Source organism: Cupressus sempervirens, chromosome 2, assembly GCF_028749045.1.
Source record: "Cupressus sempervirens isolate cs-2001-9-10 chromosome 2, ASM2874904v1, whole genome shotgun sequence".
NCBI classification, from domain to species: domain Eukaryota; kingdom Viridiplantae; phylum Streptophyta; class Pinopsida; order Cupressales; family Cupressaceae; genus Cupressus; species Cupressus sempervirens.
This window is the reverse complement of record NC_143119.1, coordinates 15,782,321-15,803,023: the sequence shown is the minus strand read 5'-3', so window position 1 is coordinate 15,803,023 and position 20,703 is coordinate 15,782,321. Positions and strand designations below refer to the sequence as shown.

At 33.4% G+C, this 20,703-nt stretch overlaps 1 pseudogene; it reads left to right on the top strand.

The window, feature by feature from the left end:
* The window catches only part of LOC149570859 (protein CTR9 homolog pseudogene), an 80,371-nt pseudogene extending 60,409 nt beyond the window's left edge, over nt 1–19,962 (top strand).
* The last annotated feature ends 741 nt before the right edge of the window (nt 19,963–20,703 follow it).

The window sequence follows — 20,703 nt, the reverse complement described above, 5'->3', positions numbered from 1 at the left end:
ATTATCATAAGAGTGCATATATAACTATAACTATAATTGTCTAAAACAAACATAATTTACAAATATCCACAATTCAAATATTATCCCTTGATGTTTTCTTTAATAATGCTCCAATGCCTTAGGGCATTCAATTAGAAACTTCAAAATTAATGCTATCAAGTTAGATGTCATTTCATAGCCACCAAGGATAAGGTCCATAATAAGATTCAATATCTCTTCATCCATAATGTATATTAATGTTATCAAGTTAGTTGTTATATTAATAAGATTCAATATCTCTTCATCAATATACCTCTGGTTCTTGATGGAGATGTGCTCCAATAAATAGGAAACGTCATCATGAAGCAAGAGGTGAGGTTGAAGGATTTTATGGAGGCATTCGAAAGTTAATTATAGAGGAAGAGATTTTAGCCTGGAAGAAGTTGTGGCCAACAGAATCGCTAGAATGATTGATTGTTACATTAGAATTATCTTCATTTAACATTAAAGCTACATGCATATTGGGATGGATGACATCATTGTTAAGTGCATTTGATGATAGCACATTTTTTTAGGATATACATAGAGAATGTCAAGAGTGTTGTTGACAACTTTTGTATTTCTTTTGGCTTTAACATTGATGACTGTGTTCCAACTGTTTTGGGCTAATATTTGCTTCATAAATGGCCGATGTATATGAATCTTGTGCCAATAGAATGACTTTTTTTGAAGTTAACCATAATGTATACATATATTTGTAATCATTATAGTTAGGATGATAACTGTTGCAGTTCACTTGCCCATTGAAGAGTTGATTTTTTTATGACAACACAATAAAATGTTCAACATTATTTTAAAATTATTTTTTTCTTGTTCAACATGGAATGAACTTTCATGTTGGTTAGTCTACTAACCCTAACTCATCTCATCTAGGTCATATCAGATCTTGATCAAGGCTGGTTTGCAACAATTTAACTTCTAATAGCTAGTTTGTAAAAGTAGTTAAAATAACTTGTTAGTAATACAATTATCTTCATAAGGAGGTCTAATTTGCATTCTTAGTACAACACTCACCCAAATATTCTTTCAAAAGGTATTTAAGAAACAATTAGATCTTGACAAAATTAGATATGAAAGTGGAAATGATAATCAGGTCATGTACCTCTTCTTCATCTCGTTTGCACTTGTTTTCCTTAACCTTTTCGTGAAGATTTGCAATGTACTTATCAAATATCTCCCGACAGAAGCTTTCATCACTAATTTCCCTAAATATTCATATCCAATATATTTATAGCTACTACTAGTGTAAGGTACATGATAACTACCTTTAATTACTCACAATAAGATTAATTCCTGATAGTGGCTCTTTTACCTATATGCTTTCGCATCTTTGAGAAAAGGTATGCAATCCTCCCATTCTGAGGAAGCAACAATTTCTTGAAATGGAAAAACAATATATAACTAATTTATCATTACATAGATAGAAATTCATTTATGATAAGAATATAAATTCATTCATATTCAGGATTTTTAATGTACAAAACTCTGTGAAATTTTACTCCAGGTGTAAAAGTAGTAGAGGAAAAAGAGACTGCATTAGAAGGATTTTTTCTAAAATGAATAATGTAAACCTTCAGAGAATAAAGCAAAGCCATGAAATCATCTGCCAGCCTTTCCCTCCTTTTTGCTTCTTTCTCTTCCTTTTCCTTTACTTGTTCAATCACTTCTTCAAACACAAGCTGCAAGCAATACATAGGATGTCAGTAAGACCTAACAAAATCATATATCCCAAAACAACTTGCATTACTTTCAACATTTGCAATTATTTTAGTTTAGCCTAATAAAAATCCATTATCCACTAATGAGAACAGACTAATGCATTTGTGATAGCGATTCACTTCTAGCAACTACTTACCAGTGCAAATGAGTCAAAACATAATATAGTTGATGCAATGATCGAATCAATTAGGAACCAGAGTCATATGGAACATAAGGATAAGATCCTTGTTTATATAAATAGTAGCTACTAGGAACATAACAATATGTGACAACATTGTTCAAAGGCAAATACCAAATACTTTTATTGTGAAGTCTTCTGTAGCTGAGACAAATAATCTAGAAATGTAACCAGAACAAACCTTAATATTTGTTTCAAATGCAACAACCAAATCATATAGTTCCCCAATGGAGGCTTTGAACTTTTCAAGAGTCCATGTTGATGTTACTACGAGCTGCAATCATTACATCAAAAATATTACAATATATTTTACATCCAATGGAAAATCTTAAAGCACAAAAGGCACATCTTTCCTGACTCCATAGCATCTTTTATGTTTGATTTGTCCTCTTGGTACTACCAAAGATAAATATTCAAAAAATGGTTACATCAAAGGAATCAAACATACATTGCCTTGAGTAATACTGATTGCAAGCTTGATTGTGAAAGTGCAATTAAATCCTGCAATCAAATCATTAAAATATATGCAACTTTCTTACCTACTTTTTCATCCCTTCTGCAACATCTTCAAAAAAATCCTTGGGTGGTGAACCAGATGTATTTGAAGCAGGCTCTTTGCTTTATGATCCTCTAGTTCTTTGCTTTATCAAAGAACTGGAGGATCATAAAGCAAAGAGCCTTCTTCAAATGAAGTGTGTCTTTCCTATAAGCAGGCCAGTTGCTTTATGATCCTCTAGCAATCTTTGAAATTCATCCCAATTTTTACGTTCTTTTTGGCACAGTTCTTCCTGCATTTAAAAATATTCAAGTCATTCCAATATACAAAAATAAGACAAATAAAAACTATGGAAGCACACTACTCTCTCATTCTAGACAACCTTTTGAATTGTTTGTACTTCTTCCTCCTCCAAATCAGATATAACATGTCAAAATTTTAGGATGTTCTCAGGTCATTAGGTATGACAGCTTTTGGAAAGATAAGATGCCCGTAACCAAAGCCATTATCCACATAATGACAGCAAACTATTCATCAATCAAGATAAAAACCAAACAGCTTTCCAAACACAGGCATTTCACAGCTATGCCATCTCCAACACGCCTTCCAAATTCGAGTATAATAATATGGGTTCTAAGATTACACCAAAAGCAGGTCCAAAGAGAAAGTCAGATAAATTCATAGGTTAACATGTGTATTCAACACAAGATCACAATTTCCTACAGGCAAGACTTTAAGATAGAAAAAAAAGAATGTGAATTTGATATTTGTTGGGATACCTTGCAAAGTCATTACAATTTTAGAGATTCCTGACTTTACAATTCATAAAAGAAATGGAATAATGTTTTAAGGAAGATCAACTGGGGTTATAAAACCCAAGCATGAAATTGAGGAATAGGACAAAGAATGAAATGTCATTAGTTTATCAATCTAATTTTGTGTTCATGTTTTCTGCTCACCATAACCTTCCTACCCATCTCAAATATTATAATGTGAGCAAATGCGAAAAACTCACCTTGGTTGAGCGACTTGTCCACCCTTTTGATTCCCTCCACTGTTGAAAGAACTAAAATATATCAACAAATTAAGTGTTACTGAAACTACTTGAACAAATGAAAGGGAAAAGTTAACAAATTTTGTACAATCTAAGGGATTTATTGTGAATTAAGTAGACTTCAAGATCATTTGATTTCTAACATATGATAATAGATCACACTATTGAAACATTGATATAACAAGCATACAATATATTGAAAAATAACAACAAAAAGCATTACATATTGTAAAAACAATAATATGTACCAGAGATACAAGGGGTGAGGATGCCATCTCCTATAACCATACAAGTCCCCACAAGGGCTAGTATTAACAAACATCTCTTGGAAAAGTTACTTTTTTCAAGAGCTTCCTTTATCCTAATGGCTCTATTGGGTTGTTTACCTGCAACTTCAAGTGTAAATGAGGAGAGTTTCCTATCTTCTTCCTGGTGATTGGGTATCATGCTGACATTTTCATGGCGAAAAATCAAAGAATAAAGAGAAAATGTTCCACCTGCAAAAGAAACCGTCCCTTTAAACTTAGAACACATGTTTTCACATCAAAAAGATCAAACTTTGACCTAAAAACAAAGTGAAACTAGAGCTGTTATAATCTTACCATCTCCATTATCATTGGCCCACAATACAATGAAGACATATTTGATGAGGGGCAAAAGAGTGAGAGAATATATGATCAAATACAAAGCCCCAAGAACGTCATCAGGATGTTTGATGCCATCAAGAAAAGTACTCGCATACACATAAAGTGGTGATGTTCCTATGTCCCCATAAACCACACCAATACTTTGAAATGCCAATTGCACAACTGCAGCCATGCTCAACATCTGAGAAACGGGATTTTTCATAAAGTGATGTTAGAATAGTTACTAAAATGGTCATAAATTATGTTGTTATAGTAAAAGAATACTTTAACTTAAGAGAAAAAAACTATACAATATTAAAACGTGATGTCGTGCTTTAAAAACTAAAAAGGTACCTGTAATGAAGAACTTCATTTCGACTTGCTAATTGGTTGTCACTATTAACTATAAGCTTATCTTTAAAGTTTGAGCTTCACTTGGTTTCAAGAATAGTTAAATATTCTCTACTTAACAGGGCCAACCATGTGAAGGTGGAAGCTCATTTGCCCCCCCCCCCCCCAACATCACTCTAAATTCCCCATTAACATTTAATAACATTCAATTCATCCATTTTTGAAATAGAATATTCAATCATTATAATCACATGATAACATTCATTAACACACAACATTCATGAATAATTCATTAACATGCAACATTCAAGAGTAAGTCATTCATGAATAATTCATTAACACAATATTCATTAACAATATTCAAGAGTAAGTCATTCATGAATAATCATCTCTTTTTTTCTTTCTTTCTGTTTCTTTTTTTCATAAAATTTCTAAGAGGAATATCAATGTCCTTGTTAGGATCCCCCTCCTCTACTGGTTCTAATGCATGTCTCCTCCTCATCCGTTCAAGAACACCATGAGGCCGCTGCACCAAAGGGGGGTCCGCTGCAATAACAAGTAATTCATGAGGTTAAATTCACACCATTTTATATTAGTGAATTATGAGTTTTTATTATAGTAAAAGAACTATAAATCAAAAAATTAATTTAAAAGAACGAAACATAGATTTTATTTACCTAAATGTGCCACATGATCTACCTGCTGATCAGTCTAAACATCCTCTGCAACTCATTCAGCACGACATGATTCTATATCCTCAACACAAAAACGTTACACCAAGTTCAATTAAAGATGTTAAATTGTATTAATAATTACATAATTAGTTTTGAATAACAAATGAGCACCTCCATCAACAGTATGATGCACATCAGGGGCTTCATGATGCTGTGTATGATCTGTGTTAAGATTAATAGGCTGCATTGCAATGCCATGCACATTATTATCAAATAAATTGTTGCTCAAGTATTCAATTTCTAATATATTTTTTGGCATATTTACCTGTGCACATGATGCAGGAGATTGTTCGGTTGGGGCAATGGAAGCTTGCCGTAGGCATTCAGCCACCGCTGCATAGCCTTGCTTGAAGGCAATTTTTTTGTGTTCTTCTGTGGCTTCCAGATTAAAATCAACACCCTAAAATTTTTTATTAATTAAGAAAATTATTTGCATTTTATAAATAATTTTTCTTTGCAATTCATTTATTGCTACTTACAATGCGTGCTTTGATTTTCGAATATCCCCCAGAGCCAAGTTTGTGCTGCCCAACCTTTTCCAGCCTCACCTTCGTTGCCTTTGATATGTCCTGCAACCTATGAAAAGTTTGAAATATGTTAGATGATATAAAGAGAATACTAGAATCATTGTGGAAACATTTACTTCACTTGGGTTTGATGAATTTGGAGGAAAAAATGCACCATATGTATGGGTTCGATTTCCTGGTCAAAATTCATGGGATATTTTTACTAAGATCCTTGAGAAAGCACATATAGTTACAACTCCAGGAAGTTGGTTTGGAGCCGTAGGTGAAGGTTTTATAAGGGTGAGTGCCTTTGGTCACAGAGAGAACATATAAGAAGCTTCATTTGTCAATATATCTTATGTAGGATTTATGCCCAGATTGAGATTGAGATTTATAAGCAATTGTGTCAGCATATGAATTACATACCTTTGATATTTACAATAACAAAATTTAAATACCAAAATTGAGGATTATGTGTGGTAGTATGTTGGAGAAATAACTCCTATTTTTGGGATTTTGACAAAACAACATAGCGAGAAATATTGAATTCAAAAGGATGAGAATGTGAAGGAACAAGAGGTGTAGGTGAAGGTTCAAATCACATGAAAAGTCATTTGTACACACTGTGAATTTTTTTGTACATTATGTTGTATTTTGAGAGTGCTCCCCAAGGTAGATGTGTTAGGCTTGGTACTTTATCTCTTTACTTCACTGATATATGTGTTTGAATTAGTCTACACACAAATAATTAACATGTTACCAAAGCTGATATGCCTTTTGTGAGCTTGCAAAGAGCTAAGGAACAGAAGAGAAATATTGGAAGCAGGGTGGTATCAGGAAAAATCTCTTAATGAGTTTCCATCTTTACAGTTTCCATAGGAGAAAAAGTAGGGATTCCCTAAAAAGGATAATCTATTGGTTGGGTATAGACACATAATCCATGTGATCAAAGCTTCAACAGCAATGAAAAATACTAAAAAAGAAGAATGAATTTTAGATGTGGTGGAAATTCTCAGCTTTAAATTCTTTAGGATTCTTAGACTACATTGTTATCTAAAGATAGAGATTGGATTTTGTGATGCTTCACACTTAAATCTGATGTATAGTGTATATGCACTTTTTTTTTGATATGCAACAAAGCACAAAATGGAATTGATGACAGTATAAAATAACAATCACTAATGACAACATTATATACTATTATCATAATTAATAGAATACTACAGAATATGGGATTTGATATCTTCAATGATGGATTTCATCAGGATTTAGATGCAGATTAAGTGCAGATTTGATGCACACATGACCCAAAAGAAAACAGGGGATAGGAAACTCAAGATAGCGAGCAATTATTGTAAAAGAAAGGGAAAGTCAACAAGTATAGTGGTCAAGGCGTTGCCTATTTTTATGACTCAAAATCTAACATGGTACGTCATATCACAAGATTCAGTTGTCACAACTTTGAGTAGGAATTTCTTAGTTGAATTAGAGTTTGAGTTCAGTGAAGATAAAATTTGAGAAAAGAACCCATAGGAGACATAGGCTCTAAAATTTGTCACTAAATATGAATAAAGGGCTTCATTTTGTCAATATATCTTATGTAGGATTTATGCCTAGATTGAGATTGAGATTTATAAGCAATTGTGTCAGCATATGACTTACATACCTTTCATCAATAGATAGATTAAATTGAGCTAGTTGAAATTGTTGATACTGAAGTTGAACCCTAAATTTTCTCATTAATGTACTAGTAGTTAATACTATCGCATACCTTTTTGGATTTGCTGGTGCATGCGAACGTTACCCTTTCTCCTTTGCATCCAAAATGAACTCATTCTAGTCCCTCACTGAAACAAAGGGAGGACGCTCGTACTTTGGGTTGTGGACAAGGCTCTTTCTATATGTGTCCCTCACAACCTTAAGATGTCTGGCAGCTTTTTGTAACAATTTCTTATGATAAAAAATATTACTACCAAACTCATGCTCTATATCTTTGATGAGCTCATCTTTTAATTTTTGAGATTGGTAGTTCCACCTTTTAAGAAAAACACAAAACTGTTAGATATAGCTAGTATAAGAAAAGACTCGAATGAAAGGAAAAATGTTGCACCAATCAATGATATGAAAAAAAATAGTGGGATAAAATTAGTTCAGTTATGATGTACAACAACCTAGTATGTATGGTGGGCCCAAATCTTCACAGCGTGAGGTCATAAAGCCTCCAATAAAATGTATCATTTCCTGCAAAAAATGTCATGGGATAATTAATAGCAAAAACCATTAAAATGAATCATATGAAAGAAGACTCCCACTTTTGGTTCTCTGTAGAAAAATTAGTTAGTATCTTCTACTCAAAGCATGAAATTGTAATGTACCAAATTACTAAACTAGAGAATTACTGGTATAGACAAAAGGTCATTGATAATTCAGATGATCCTACCAAACCCCTAATAAAAAGGAATTCTAGAATAATTAAACAACTTGCACAATATGACACACTAAAGGTCATGAGGTATCACTCCACATCAAAAGCCCTTGCATTCACCACTTCCTATCATGTTTACATCTTGCAAGAAAATCCTTATTACAATATAAAAAATAATTATTTAAAGTACCTGGAAGCTTAGGACATTTCAAAGGCATTAATTCATTATGGTCAATCAACAACGATGTCTCCATAGATCCCGTGCTAGAAACACAGGTAGCTCCAAGAAATGACGATGAATTATCACCAATAGATGTACTATGATCTGCATTTGGTGGTGTACCAGACGGTGCATCTCCTACCACAAAAAAAACAATAGAATATATGATGCATCCCAAGATTAAAGTACATATTATCAACTCATAATTAACACAAAACCAAATATAGCAAAAAAAAGATTTACGAGCTGGATGTCCCCTTGTTGCTGACATTGTAGTCGGCAACCTCATACGGGCATTCATCAACCTCATAGGAGTCTCCTGCACTAGATGACTTGAAAAATAAATTGTTAGCAAAGACATTCTAAAATAATAGAAGTAAGAGTTAAGAAGTTTTGAATGTTCAAAATAAAAAATTCTTTCTAACTTGTCAATTAAAAGTTTATTTTACCAGTGGCAACTGGAACTCTGCTACTACTACCCTCACTGCATTTTCCTTGACCACGTTCTGGATCAATTCCAACCAATTCTTGTATAACAAGAATATAGTAGTTAAAGTTTCTTACAACTCTTTAAAAAAATTGCATCAATAAAGTATTTTTGCACATATTACATATTTTACTTCACAACATAAAAGATTATAAAATATAAATCTTTATTGAACTTTTGTTATAACTAAATATTCATTAGAGCTTACTTCATAATGCTGAGCTTGGGCTTTCAATTCTGATAGCCTCTTCCTCATCTCCTCGGGTTCCATATTTGCCTCATCCAAAATTTTCATTGCTTCTAAATTAATTTGCCTAATTTTTTTAAAAACATTTTTATAAAATTTGGAGTATCAGCAATATCGACCTCATTAGAATGCATAGCTAGTGGCTCGATCGTCACTGCTACTGCTTTACCCTTATCCTGAACATCAAATTGTGAGAGGAATATCAGTAAAACTATCATAAAAACTCAAAAACTGTAAATAAAATAATGTAATAATATAAAATTTTTCAACTATCTAATTTGTACAATTTCAAAAAGGTTTACCCTTGCTGAAGAAGGGGTGGGAGTAGCATCCTGCTAACCTCTATCATCTATCAGATCCATATCATCCTGTCACAAAGATTAAACATAAAAAATTCAGCTAACTGAAAGCAATAGACAGAAAAAAAAAACTTATTAACAAAATGGTAAATAGTACTTACAACCCTCATGATAGTAATATTGTTTGTATCTATGTGATTTAAATGGTAATCAATTAGCAATTCTTCCCCTACACTTATTGATTTTATTGCACAAACAAAAACTTCATTCCCCTCATGCACCTCAAATATGCAATTGAGTTGCTTACTAGTTGAAGCAGGTCGTGTACTATTTATAAAACCTACAATATTACCTATTGCTTTTGGTCTCCCATCAATGTACATAGCAAATCTTTTAATTTGATCATTTTTTGTCCATTGTATATAATTAGCGGATACCCCATACCTGTGCATACTTTTTTTATATCAAACAATCTGCATCCAATCATTGTAATTGTAACATGGACTAACATACTTGAACAATTCGACAACTTTGTTGTAACATACCTTTATCCCATCCATGGAAAATAGGCCCAAACCATGTAATGAGGATGGAGCAATGCGATATATCCTCTCATTAACACAAAAATCTGTGTTAATTGGAGGTAGCTCATTGGGTATCCATTCTTTCTCAATGTGTGAGTACCGAAAGGGCACCTTGATGTCGCCTTTGGTCTCATCATCATAAGAACATGACCTCCCATTAGCAAGGAAAAATTTCATCCGTTTATCAAATTTCTTTCTATTCTTTTGACCTCTAGTTGATCTCCCTCTTTTAGCTATACTACATGTAGAGCTTTCATCTACCATTTCCTCATTTCCCTCATTCGATGTAGATAGATCTGACAAGTACCTATTTGGTGGGTCCTGCAATCCATCAAATGGAAAGTGAAAGTGACATATATAAAATGTAGTAAGTTGAAAGTGATTATACAATTATATTTCTATACGGACCTTCTTTGTCTATATATACATTATATGATTATATAATGTTCATTTATAACATACATGCTCAATGATAAACAAGAAGAATATAAGAAAATTATGTCTATTTATTGACTTATACCTGTTGATCCATGTCACTGTGCACAATCCACGCCAAACAGGTCAAATCTCTTGTAGTCAATTGACTGTTTGCAAAAAGGGTGACAATCAGACACATTATAAACATTGGTAATTATAAATAACCTATGTTGTAATCATTAGAAATGAACATAATAAATATGTAATCAAATTTCCTAAATATGCTAATCATTTAACTTAAGTTAGCTAAAAATTACATGATACACGTTTGCTACAAATAACTTAGAAGACAACATGAACAATAGGCAACATCGCAAACATGCCAACAGAAGGGGTGATGATGTACCTATAGTCAATTGACTGTTTGCAAAAAGGGTCATAATCAGACACAACATAAAAATTGGTAACTATAAATAACATATGTTGTAATCATTAGAAACGAACACAATAAATATATAATCAAATTTCCTGCATATGTTAATAATTTATCTTAAGTTCGCTAAAAATTACATGATAAATGTATGCTACAAATAACTTAGAAGACAACATGAACAATATGAAACATCATAAATATGAACAAATTTACCTTATATATGGAATGCAAGATCGTCAACAGAAGGGGTGATGATGTTTGTAGTCAGTGATTATCTTCTTCTTCATCATCATCATCATCATCATCATCACCATCATCACCATCATCATCGCCATCATCATCACCATCATCACCATCATCATCACCATCATCACCATCAACATCATCATCATCATCACCATCATCATCATCATCATCAACATCACCATCACCATCACCATCATCGTCATCACCATAATCTTGATCTTTATCATCTGCTTCTTCATCATCTTCAATATCTTCTTCTTCCATAACATTATACTTTATCGGGCTTCCTCTTGGATCATGTCTAACAAAAAATGACCAACCCTATTTATTTGGAACCTCTGAGTAAAACACTTGCTCACATTGGCTTGAAAGAACATAGGGCTCATCTCCAACTGGCTCAAACGACCTTGTATTGATCATTGTAAATCCATTATCATGTTGAATAATCATTCTATTTGGATAATTTTGATTTAGTTGTAACCTGTACCATTTGACAACGAATAGAACTACTTTGAAGGTGTTAAATTCATACTCAATTATATCATCCAAGATGCCATAGTATTGATTTTGAGATTTTTGAGGATGTATGTCACTTCTAGATGATATATTGGTGACCTCGAAAACTGCAGTTATCCCAGAATCACAAGTTTTCTTTGTGTCATCCAACCTTTTTATGCAAAATTTGTGGCCATGATAGTACATAGCTTTGTGGTGCTTGACCTAAAATTTTTGAAATCTGTGTAAATTATTTGCATCATGAGTTGATATGAAACATACGTCGAGTTATGATCATTAATAAATTTCTACGTACCTTTCCACCTCTTAAACCATTTACTAGATCAACTACCATCAACATAACATTGGAATCTCCATTATGATGAGCTTCTGTAACCAATGAAGCAACACCTTCCCATGTTAATGAAAAACCATTTTGTTGACATTGTTCAATCCATTCTGTCATCCAATCAAGATTGTTTGCAATATACAAATGTATTGCATCCCACTCTTGACCACCTGTTTCAAATAAATACACCAATTAAAAATAACTTATACTGAAGATTTAAATGAATTAATTAACTACAATAAAATCTTAGATTTACCTCTCACTTTCCTCTATCTACCTTTGCCCATCAAGTACTCCCCTTCAAATTTTTTAATTGAGTTGGGATCCCAAATACGATCTACATGGATGTTTGCTGCAAACTTAGGAAGATATTCAGTAATGTACACCATGGTCTGGTATACCATATATCCCTCCACCATAGAATCCTCGGGATGTTCTCTCTGTCAAACCAAGCCTTTCAAAAATTTCAAGTGCCTCTCAACCATCCACATTGACCTAGTTGGTACAGGTCCACACAATTCAATCTCCTCAACTTGATGTATGAGGTAGTGTTCTTGTGCATTGAAAAAAATTGGAGGTAGACACTTTTGCATTTCACACATCAGAAGAGGAATTTTTCTCTTCCAATATTTTATATCTTCCTTATTGATTTCTTTAGATGACAACCACCTCATGTATTTTCCAAGGTCATATATAACCTGTTTGACATTGTTGGCAAAGTGGTGTGGGAGAGATAGAGGTAGAACGTACTGCAATATTTCTAAAATGATATTTTATAAAAGAATGCAATTGAAACTACATGAAGTATATAAATATATAGTGAATAAAAATAACATGAATTACCTTAACAAATGTATGCCAATTGTGTGTTTTCAACCCTGGCCCAAATTCACTTTTATTTGATATGACATTGTTTATGTTCGCAGCAAATCCTATGGGAAATCATATTTTTTTAATCACTTCTTTTATAGCATTGCTCTGCTGCTCTGACAATAACCAACTAAGGGAACTTGTATCAATCCCGTCTCCATTGTTATTTGGTCGAATACCATTTTTCATTGCATGGTTTGATTCTTCAATGTCACTACAAGTTTTGACAATTTGATCTTTGTCACGCCTTCCATCCAAGATTTTCCATAATGTCTCTGCTACATTCTTTCCAATATGCATAGGATCAAACAAATGCACAATTGGGAGTTGCTCGTAGTATGAAAACCTAGTAAATTGTGTAGGATAAATTTTTAGTCCTTTTGAAAGTTGGACATTGATGTCTTGACGACCTTCACAACCATCAATCACATCATCAATAAACAAAACACAATATCGAAATATAAATTTGAAACAAAAAGCATCAAATGGAATGAAATTACCTCGACGATTTATTTTATTGTATGCCAACTTCCATAGGTGAGGTGTCATTCTCTGTGGCTTTGATGTAGTCTCTTTTAGACCATTGAAAAGATGTTTTTCGGTAATTTGATACTTATGATTTCTGTGCAGAAAGTGTCTATTCTCATCAAACACCTGCTTTCTTAAACTTTTTGAATGATGAGATTTCATCTTTGGACCACAAATTGGACATGCAAATTTACCCTTTGTCTAAAGACCTACAAGATCGTGTATAATTGGATTAAATGTGTTAACTTTGACATACCAAAAAAGAGGTGTCAAGAAGAGAACATACCACAAAAATGTGTTAGCCCAGGGGCATCGTGTATTGTCCATACAAGCATTGCATGAAATTGAAATTGTCTTTGTCCTATTGGTCTACAAATGTCATACATAGTAACCCCATTCCATAACACCACCAACTCGTTGATAAGGGGTTAAATATATATGTTGATATCTTTGACTTGGTACTTACCTAGTTGAATGAGAAAAAGAATTACATAATTATTTTGACCATTTGATGGATTAGTAATAATAAATTAATTTAGATGACCACTAAATCAAAAAATATCTGGAACAATCAGTGTCAACATTATGTGCTCTCTCTTTATGGACAACCAAGGAGGTGTGTTATTATTGATAACAAAAACAGGCCACACTGAGTAAGTAGATCTCATCTCTCCATAAGGATTGACACCATTTGCTGCCAATGAAAGCTTGAGATTATGAGGTTCTTCTTTAAAGTGTGGCCATTTTCCCTCTATTTCCTTAAATGTCGAACCATCTGTAGGCATTCGCATAATGTCATCTTGACTTCTATTGCATGCATGGTAATCCATGAATTGTGCCAAGCTATTGCACTTGAATAATCATTACAGACATGGAATAATGGGAATATGCCGAAGAACCTTGCGAGGCACCTTTTTTGTTAATCGATCTGATTGATATCTACTTATATGACAAGTAGGGCATTGTGTTGCAAATTCATGTTGTTTATAATATATAATATGATCGTTCGGACATGCATCTATTGTTTGATACTCCATTCCAATATCTTTCATGATGGCAGATAATTCTTAGTACAAGCGACGTAGAATGTTTGATGGTGGTAACAAACACTCACCTATCAACCTACGACCAAAAATATAATTTCTTAATTTAAAGAATATTAATTGCTACACGAAACCAATGTTAATTGTATTGGAACTATGAGTAAAATAATGAAAGAAGATGGCATACCTTAACATATGTTTCATTGCTACATTGGATAAAACATTCATTACATTCAAGTTCACTAATAGCAATACAATGGCAAGAAGAGTTGTTTTGGAGCTTTCATATAGGGGCTTCTCTGCCTTCTCAAGTAAAGGTACATTAAACTCTGCATCATCATCATCATCATCATCATCATCATCATCATTATCATCTTGATCATTGTGATCATTTTGATCATCATGATCTTCATCATCGTGATCTTCTTCGATGGTATCATTACCTTCTACTTCAATATTCACACCTCCATGTTCCCTCGTTTGGAAATCCGCATTCTCCAAATTGTCATGGTCCATAACATGAAACTCAGGGATGTTCACCTATATGAAAATGATGACCTTATATTGACCATGACCATGATGTCATCATCAAATCATGTCTCATGTAATTTATAAACTATTAAAATACATACCAATGGGTGATACTCATTTCCCCCTTCAATGTGACCATGTTGCCTACAATGTTGCTCAGCTGTTGTGATTAGATATCTTCAAGTCTTTAAGCCCTTACACATTTTGTAAGGACAATAAAATTTTTCATCACCTTTTCTTTTTAAGTTAGACCACAGTCTAGCAATTGCCTCCCTATTTTTTTGTGCGTTGATATCGTCAGACATGATCTTTCTTGAATGGAATGACTCATTGGTGGAAGAAGGATGATTTGTTTGCAACCTGCAGATGGAGTAGTAAGAGGAAGACACATATAAAAAGGAGTTAGGTCTCTGAACCAAGTAGGAGTTAGGACATGCTAGAGTGGGGTCAGCCCAAGATATTTTGGAATCTTGAAGAACCTGGTAAAGGGTATCTAGAAAGGTGAAAATAAACAAGTATTTTTACAACTACAAAGGAGGAATCGAAAGCATTATAAATAATGAAGAAGAAACTTAAATCCATACAACTTCACCTCTATTTACAATTTGACCTTTCTGCAAGTGAAATATGACAATATACAAAATTTCCAATCACATTTTCACTTAAAAAAGAACACCAAATATACCTTTGCTACAATATCTTCTTCAAATTCTTCGCTATCAAATTCTTCAAAACTGCAAGCTCCTGTGCAGAAAAAATATGAGATGTACTAAGTAATTTTTGATGGGCAATATTTAAACAAATCGACTATCAAAATAACAATTTATGAAATTTAGTTGCTTTATTATGTATTGAAGACTTGGCAAGATGTTCCCAAGTTTATCTATAGAATGCCTATCTACATGGTTGTTTGCAAATAGTCTAGTATGGTGCCACTTTTGAACAACAACATATGTCACTGGGGCCTTAAATTCATTGACTATGATTTTAAGAAAAATCTACAGCGAGACTTATTTTTTAGATGCATGATCATAAACGATTTCCACATTGAAAAGTTTTATGAGAATTCCTAGGTTCAACAACTATGTCTTTTCTAGGGCTTATATCATCTCCTTTTTTGAGCTTATGCAAGTGACAAAGTATGAGAAGGGTAGACTTTAGCAATGACTATTTCTTTTGTATTATTCCATTTTTTATTATTTTTCTTATCTCATATCTATGTTTATTTTACATTTTTTCATTTCCACCTAAATTGTGGCCTGAGGGGCCACACCTTTTTATATTGATTTAAGAAAAAAGATCACACATAAGGGTGCATCTATAGCTAACTAATTAACATTTAGAATCATATTAACAAAAAGTTTCATATTCATTCTCAAACATATTAAATTGTACATCAGCATAGCCACTAGGGCTAGCCTCCAAGAGCAATCTAGAAAATTTCCACTATTCAGAAGGGTGACAAGAATCATAGTCCATCTTGCAAAAATCATTTTCCAGACCGATACACAAGCTTTCTCAAGAGTATAGAGAATAGCCCAAGCTTCCATCTAATTTTTAGAATGAGTACTTAAGGAAGTAGAAAAGAAAAATTAAACAGGGCTTAAAGTTCCACTACTAGTACCACCCATTCCTATTGGATGTGGATTACTCCTTCAAAACCCATCTATATTGATTTTGAGGAAATCATTTGGGAGGGGAGATACTAACCTAAATGGTTCACTTTCTTGACTTGCTGAGCTTTGGGACCAAACCTATTTTTTGAAGAAAGAGAAAAGCATTGATCCAAGTGATTAGCAATGTGGAGATCCAAATGAACAGTTGAATGAGATAGCTCTTGTTTCAACAAACCACCCTCTCATGAAATCTCAATCATATTATAATCTTGCACAAACTTATCATAGAAAAGGTGATTATGAAATTGCTGGCCGCTACTACTATTTGGCACCCTCAAATTACATGTTATGCTTTGATGTTGGTGTTGCCATTCAGAAGTTTTCAACTTCAACACTTCAAAAGAAAAAATGTACTACTGATGAGGTTATGAAAATGTCACCTATGCAAATAAATGTTACTTATACAAATGTCGGTTATGACATCTTGTACATATGTTACTTATTCTAGTGTCACTTAATCAGTATCGCTTTTAAAATTTGTAAAACTAATATTGTTCTTCAAACTTACTTTTTTGTTGGTTTTGAGTCAACAATTTATTTTTTAAAATTAAATATTTAAATTTATATTAGAAAAGGTAGAAACGAATACTTATTGATTTAACTCAATTTATAATTATTATTTAAATATTTCTTAAAATAACATAATCCTTAATCTTTTTTTTAATTCTCTTCCAACTATCTCTATTTAGTGCCTACCATGTTTATGTGCATGTTTTTTATGTGTTTTGGATAATAAGTCTAATTTAATTTGTCTATGGATTATTGAGCTTCTCTTTGTTTTGTGAAAACTATAGCATTCTCTACTTAACAGAGCCAACCACATGAAGGTGGAAGCTCATCATGGCCCCTCCTAGGAGTCTCTTATGACCCTTTACGATATTTTAAGAGCTCTAAGATTTATTCTTAGGGATTGTAAACGGTCATAAAGGGTCATAAGAGATCTTAGGACACAACAACTAAGAAATATAATTGTAAGCATCATGGTCACTTTTTTTGGAATCAATGTAATTGAGTTGTATACCCAAGCGACGAAGTGCATCTAGAAAATGAAACTACAACCTATTGGGATTGAGACAAACCTTATAAAACAAAAGCAGCTAGGAATGATCGCTTGCCAATATCTGTTAAATAGATTTGTGGGAGGACCTTGTATTCATGACCTACACCTTGTATTCGTGAGCTAGAAATGATCGCTTGCCAACAGTTGTTGAATACATTTGTTGGAGGACCTTGTATTCATGAGCTTCAAATGTATTCAGCAACTGTTGGCAAGCAATCATTCTTACAGATGAATTAGACTTGGAATCGAAGGTGTGGAAGTTTCTTTGCATTGTTTGGGTACACAACCCAATTACATTTCCAAAAAAATGTGACCATGATGCCTACAATTATGTTTCTTAGCTATTGTGAAATCTACATATTTGATAGGAGAAGCATTTGAAGTTTATGTTGTGAATCCACTAAATAGGGTCAAAATTTGATTTGGGAATGTTGGTCAAATGATCTGAGAGAAAGAATGGACAGATAGATGGAGAGAGAGATAATATAAGTGGTAGAAAGAGCCATGCCATTTGCAGGACGCCACCATCCTTTTGGTAGATCAAAGGAAAACATGGTAAGGACTATAATACACATTGTCCTCAAGAATATTATCTAGGAGTCTTTCTATCACTTGTATTATCTCTCTCTCCATCTGTCTCTCAACTCTTTCTCTCAAATCATTAGACCATACTATTTAATCTTGCTAGGCTGTTTGAACAGCTACATGACATTGAAAAAGAAAATCTTTTGTACAGGCTAATATTGTTCAAGTTTCCTGATTATGTGGATGCATATCTACGACTTGCAACCATGGCCCAAGCTCAAAATGAGATCCAACTAAGCCTAGAATTGATTGGGGAGGCACTTAAGGTGGATAAAACCTCATTAAATGTGATTACCATGCTTGACAACCTGGAACTGAAAATAGATGACTGGCTTAAAGCAAAAGAAACAATTAAAGTTGCACAAAATGTATCAGATGGTAAGGATGCTTATGCTAACATTAATTCTCTTGGAAATTGGAATTATTTTGCAGCTTCACGCAATGAGAAGAAGGATCTAGATGTGGAGGGAATACATCTTGATAAGGCTAGGGAACTGTATTGTAAAGTGTTGGCTCAAAGATCTAGAAATGTCTATGCTGCAAATGGGGCAAGCATTGTGCTAGCTGAAAGGGGTCATTTTGATATTGCAAAGGAAATTTTCACATAGGTCCAAGAAGCTGTAGTAGGAAACATCTTTGTTCAGATGCCTGATGTGTGGGTAAATCTAGCACATGTTTACTTTGCACAAAGACAGTCTGGGCTTGCAGTGAAAATGTATCAAAATTGTTTGAGGAAATTCTATTTTGGCACTGACACCCAAATTTTATTATATTTAGCTCAATCACATTATGAAGCAGAACAGTGGCAAGATTGTAAAATAACATTATTAAGAGCAGTACATTTGGCACCCTCAAATTACATGTTACGCTTTGATGTTGGTGTTGCCATGCAGAAGTTTTCAACTTCAAGACTTCAAAAAAAAAAAAGTACTGCTGATGAGGTTCGTCAAGCAGTGTCTCAATTAAAGAATGCACTTCATGTGTTTAGACAACTGTCAGTAGTGCCAAGCCCTCATACACATGGATTTGATGAGAAGAAGATAGAGTTACATGTGGACTACTATAAACACTTTCTTGATGCTGCCAAAGTTCACAGAGAAGCAGCAGAACGCGAAGAATAACAAAGCCGTCAAAAGCTAGAAGTAGCACACCAACTTGTCCTGGTTGATGAGGCAAAATGAAAAGCTGAGGAAGAATGAAGGATTATGATGGAAAGGAGAAAGCAAGAAGAAGAATTGAGGTGGGTGATGCAACAAGAGGAACAATTTGAACATGTGAAAGAATTATGGAAGAGTAAGCGTAACGACAGGGATGATGATGATGATGAGGCTGGTCAGTCTGAAAAGAAAAGAAAGAAGGAAAAGAAGAAAAAGAAGAAGGATAAGGATCACAAGGCTTATGATTCTAATATGGAGGAACCTGATATTGCCATGGAAAATGAGGCAAATTATATGAGTGATAAGGTAGAAGCTGATACGAAAAATTCCCAAGATCTTCTTGCAGCTGCAAGTCTAGAAGACTCTGATGATGGCGAGACAAATTCTCCAGTTTCAGCAAAATCACGAAGGAGATGTGCATACACTAATTCTGAAGATGAAGAACCCTTACAAAAACAAAGTCTGAGAGAAGACAATACTTTTGATGATGATGTCTAGGCTTCCTGAGGATTAACTAAACAGATTCCAAGAGAAGATGATGCATAGAGTGATGATGGATAAGCTACCTAAACATTTAGTCAATCAAATATGCCTTGTCCCTTCCAAATTTGTTTGACATTGTTCCAAGTCAAAAACATCAATTGAATCATCTGTATGGAATCTTTTCTTTTTTTCCATTTATTGTTTTATATGGGCAACCTATTCTTGTCCTTATTCTAGAACATTTTCTATGTTCTTCAATGTATATGCTTTATCTTCCTATCAGATTCTAGATTAGAAGAACACACAATTGAAAATAGATTATCTATTTTCTTGAGGTTTAACCTAACAGATTCCAAGATAAGATGATGCATACGATGACGATGGATAAGATACCTCAAAGTTTAGTCAATCAAATATGCTTTGTCCCCTCCAAATTTGTTTGATGTAATTAAATGAGATCTATTCAAAAAGCCTCAAACAAATCATCTATAGGGCATCTTTACATTTTTTCTGTTTATTGTTTTTATGGCAACCTATACTTGTCCTTTTTTTATATCATTTTTTGCGTACTTCAATGTATATGCTTTATCTTCCTATCAGAGTAAAAAGTAGTTGGTGTTGCTGTTTCTATTAGTGTGAATTATGCAAAGTAGCCAATTGCATTTAATAAGAAACTCAGTGTCAATTCAAATGACATCCATTTCAAAGGAAGAAGACCGTAATCTATTTTTTCAAGTACTTCTTCTTGATGTGATAAATTGGTAGATATAAATAGAAACTAAACTTTGATCAAATTAGTACATACAGTTTGAACCTAGAAGACTTTTATCTAATTCATCAATTGTAGCAATATTAATCATACCAT